Below are 5,084 nucleotides of genomic sequence, written 5' to 3' on the forward strand. Positions count from 1 at the left end.
TTACGAATCATTCATAATCATAATCAATCAATTTGTCATAAGGACAACCGCAGGATTTCGCCGGGAGCGGATGCTAATCTAAAAAGTTGCACCCGCTTCCAGCGAAATCACGGTAAAATTTCAGCCACAACCACGTCTCACAACCGTGAGATAGGTGGTTACAGTCTATAAAGGAATCAATACGACGATCTGACAAAAGCCTCGTGCACCCTAAGAACACGGAGCGACCCAGTACAACCGCCTTCTGCATTTTTCCCGCAAGTGTTCTAGCATATTGTTGACACGCAGGAATGCTTTTTAGGCCATTAGCAAGTGAAAGCTTGGCACCTCCAAGAGCGCCGATGATAAGGATGATCAGTTTAACAGAATATTCCGGGTACAATCGTTGCAACTCCCTTATAAGTTCTCGATACCTCTCTTTCTTTTCATTCTCCTTGGCTATGATGTTTTTGTCAGCTGGTGCCGAAAGTCCGATAACGAACATGGTTCCCTTCTTGAAGTCAAGAAGAACCATGTCAGACCTCGAGTGAGCAACAGCAAAAATTTTCGAGAATATAAAGTTTCAGTAAATGCGGCACTTCTAATTCTCGACAATTGACTCAATTTCCCTAGGAGCATTTAGAGGAGTGATATTAAGGTGAATGCCGTAGGAGTGACAGAGATGGTAATAAAGCACTCTTAGTGCCGCATTGTGCCTTTGAATGTAGGTCGTTCCCGCGTGAGTTGGACAACTAGATAGTATGTGAGCTAAATGCTCGGGGTGTGCATGGCACGCCCTGCAGCTATCATCGGGAATGTCTTGGCTCAAAATGTGGCGACGGTATGTTAAGGTGGAAATGACACCGCCTTGGCATGCAAAAATGAAATCCTCTGTACCAGACTCCAATCCGGGCGATTTAAGGAAAGCAAACGTTAGCTCACAAGACATTGACTGTTCCTTCACATTTCTGTGGAAGATACCGTGCATCCTCTTATCGAGGAGCTGTTCACGAAAGTTTTTCTCTTGTGTTTTTTTAAGGGCATGTGATACTTAGAAAATTGTCGATTTTACCCGTTTTAGGTTCCGACGGCTTTTTTTCTTTAATAATCAATATTTTGTCTTAAAAATTTGGGACACGATAACGACCATGCTAACGGACGACCCCACACACTTTTTTTGGTTTAATTCAAAAAAGTTTTAATTTAGCAAAATCTGATTAATTTGCATAGCGCTTAGGAATTAGTATCGATTTTACCACTTTTAGGTTCCGACGGCTTTTTTTCTAGAATAATCAATATTTTGTCTTAAAAATTTGTGAAATGATAGCGAACATGCTAACGGACGTCCCCACACACTTTATTTGTGTTTTTTTTTCAACAAATTTTTGATATTTCTAACAACGTATGTACATTTGGAGGTTATGTATGTTACAATTCTCCTGTGCGTTACTTCCAAACTACACCATACTTTTGGCCGAAAACTTTGGACTTGCAAATAAACAAAGTAACTAATCTCCCGGAACTAACCCTTTTTGCAGGCAATAAAAAAAGTTTATTTCATAAATAATTTCCAGATTATCGGAAAGGCAGAGATGAAAAACGACGTAACCTCAAAATAATACATAAGCATAAAATTTTTATTTAGCACAATAATTTTGTTGTTATTATCCCTCGAAAAAGAATCCGGGGACGTCCGTTATAATATTTTATAGCATCTCCGAATTCAGTTCTTAAAACTTATCATTTTTGTGGAAAAAAAGCCGGGGAAACTGTAAGTATCACATGCCCTTAATGCGGGCTTTCAGGAGTGAGTACTCGAGATAGATAAGATTTGATGCATTTTGCTTACCCCTAATACTGAAGTTAAGTCCGAGTGTTTCAGCAGCCTCCTCCGCTGCTTTGTACAGAAATACTCCTTTGCCCACTTCTTCGTGATTCCTGACCATTTTAAGAAGAGGGTCTCTTCCATTTGCAACTCTATGTGCTGTACCCAGAATAATCCTGTTGTGAAGATATTCAAGACTCAATATTCCGCGACCCCCTTGACGGCTTGAGATGTACAGTCGCTGAACGGAAGACTTAAGATGCATGCTTTTGTTCATGTGCATAACCTGTCTTGTCCCGATATCAAGAGATCTGAGCTCGTTCTCCGTCCATGGAACTACTCCAAATGAATAGAGTAGTACCGGGACGGCAGGCATGTTCGTTGCAGATACTTTGTTCCTCGCCGACAGTTCGGAAGACCAAATCTGTCGGATGAGACGTTTGTATCTGCTTCGGAGAGTATCCTTTATAGATGTCACATCCTGAATGCGGCTTTGTGGCACGCCCAGGTATGTATAAGTCTCTCTAGCGCAAAGGTGTCGTATGGCGCTTCTATCAACGAGCTCAGGATCTTCAGGGATGCCATTAAGTTTTCCTCGCTTCAGGTAAACCTTGGCGCATTTGTCTAACCCAAATTCCATTCCAATTTCCTTAGTATATCGTTCGACGATCCCCAGAGCTAGAGGCAGTTGTTCTCTGTTTTTAGCATAGATCATAAGATCGCCCATATAAAATACATGAGTGACCTTGTTCTTTCGATCTGCAGGTTTGCCGCACAAGTACCCGTCGGAATGGCGCAGTGCTAGAGATAGTGGCAATAATGTAAGGCAAAAGAGGAGTGGGCTGATGGTGTCGCCCTGAAAGACACCTCTCTGAAACGTGACCTTGTTAGTTGTCACACGATTTTTGCCAGATAAGATGGTAAATCTGGTTTTCCAAAGCGGCATCAATCTCTCTATGCACCCAACTATTTGCGGATGAACCTTTAAGATTTCCAAAAGACAGATGATAAGTCTATGGTATGTCGAATCGAAAGATTTCCGATAATCAATCCAGCCCATCGATAGGTCACGCTGGTAGAATATATATATAGCTATGCCCGCTAATCTGAAAATTCAAAAATAAATATAAATATTTTAAGAATTCATATTTGCATCGCAATTTATGAATATGTTTTGAAAGTATTTTGAACAATTTTTTATGTTTACAGTGGACGGGTGCTTCCACTGTATCAAATATATTATACACCATGGAGTAACAATAAGAAGAATGATCATGCTGTACAAAGGGTCTCAAATTTTGACTGCGATTACTGTACCTTTACTGCCAGACTTAGGCGTTTAAGCCTAATGCTCACAAGAAAGGGGACATGCGCACTATGATTTGCTATCTCCTTTCCCGCAAGAAATGTGCGAGTGAGTGCCGTATTAAATGACAACTAAAAACTAAGGTTATGTTCCTGTAAATATTGTGAATTAAGTCTGTCAATATACGTGCTTATATATTTCTTTGTTTTTGTACAGAATTAAGTTAACAAATTGTTACCTGGGAAGTATGGGTAAGTCACCAAGGAAAAATAAGGAGATCTAACTCCGTTTTGCCACTTGGCAAAAGAAACATTACCGTAAGTGGTAGGCACTTTTCAGGCAAATCTTAAATTTTCGTGTGCAGGTACAAGTACAAGTTATAATTATTTAAATTATGAAAGTGTCTATTGATCTGGTTAGGTAAAGGACTTCAGCATTAAGGCTCGTAAAGTTAAAAGACTGCATTATAAAAGTGGTAAGTATGAAGACTCTAATGAAATTGTTTGCTCATGAAATCTTGAAATTGTAGTACATTATTTTTTATAGTAATATTTTTTATCCTAAAAAAACCTGTATAATTAAAAATATAATCGATCTAATTGCCTAAGATCGCGTCAATTTGACCAACTTTCTCACTCGCACAATTTTCCATGTATAAGAAGAGAACATCGGTGACCATTCGGTTCGGTTTTGATTCCTCTAGAATCAAACCGAAGGGCCTATGACAAAGCCACCAAACGCGTCCTCGGGTTGCGGATAGAGGGTCCCTGTACCAAGGGTTTCTGCTGAATATGGTTACAAAAATAAATAGGCAATCACGGACGACCACTCAGAGTACGGAGCCTTATCCTTGCATGCGGGGCTCTACAAGGATTGACGAACCCCTATCCCTAGCTTCTCGTGGGAACAACAATGACAAAACCAAACATAGTTGTAGTAAGTGCGGTTCAAAACAACAGAACGCGCAGGGCTCCCGAAAATGGGTCGTCCAACAATGCCGACCAATCTAGAGCTGGGGGAGCCAATGAAAATGGATTCAATGCGAGGTAGGTCAGAGAAAATCAACAGTTTCTCTCTGACCCATCTCGACTCTTCTAAGACCCTCCGGTTACTGTCGAACACCCACCCAAACCAGAGAAGGTCGAAGTATTTTGGAGAGAAGTTTACGAAGTGCAGCGTAGACTGGACGAAGACTCAGAAAATATAAATAGCTTCAAGGAGTTATGTATTGCCCTCATAACACCTGATAAAGAATGCCCACCCGTCACTACCGAGGTGAAAAAAGTAATAAAAGGGATGAAGAACTATTCCGCACCGGGACCAGGTTGTATCAAAACCTTCTGGTGGAAGAAGTTTTCTTCAAACCATCAGCATTTGGCCCGTATTTTCACCTCATATTTGATGTCGGAAGAGCCGATTCCGAAGTGGTTGGTTGAAGGGCGCACAATACTCCTGCCTAAAATAGGCAACTTAGCTGACCCGAAGAATTACAGGCCAATAACTTATCTGAACACACTGTATAAGAAATTCACAGCTATCCTAAATGATAGGAATGTTCGGGCGAACCTGCTCATCGATAGATGTGTCTGTAAAGATGCAGCATTCTACCAGCGTGACCTATCGATGGTCTGGATTGATTATCGGAAAGCTTTCGATTCGCCCTCCCATAGACTTATAATCTGTCTTTTGGAAATCTTAAAGGTTCATCCGCAAATAGTTCAGTGCATAGAGAGATTGATGCCGCTTTGGAAAACCAGATTTACTATCTCATCTGGAAAAAATCGTATGACAACTAACAAGGTCACCTTTCAGAGAGGTGTCTTTCAGGGCGACACTATGAGCCCACTCCTCTTTTGCCTTACATTATTGCCACTACAGTCTGTCAAGTTAAAGCGTGGATGGCTTTACTCGCAGTCGGTAAGGTGTATCGACATGATTTTGGTGTCAAAATATTAAGAAGAGCTCCCTCTTTCA

General features: G+C 40.9%; 1 protein-coding gene across 1 annotated transcript in view; it reads right to left on the reverse strand.

Annotated features, from left to right (window-relative positions):
* The window catches only part of LOC117174822 (52 kDa repressor of the inhibitor of the protein kinase-like), a 53,591-nt gene that overhangs the window by 47,761 nt on the left and 746 nt on the right, over positions 1-5,084 (reverse strand). The gene's annotated exons all lie outside the window — the stretch shown is intronic.

This window comes from Belonocnema kinseyi, chromosome 6 (genome assembly GCF_010883055.1).
Source record: "Belonocnema kinseyi isolate 2016_QV_RU_SX_M_011 chromosome 6, B_treatae_v1, whole genome shotgun sequence".
Lineage (NCBI taxonomy): Eukaryota > Metazoa > Arthropoda > Insecta > Hymenoptera > Cynipidae > Belonocnema > Belonocnema kinseyi.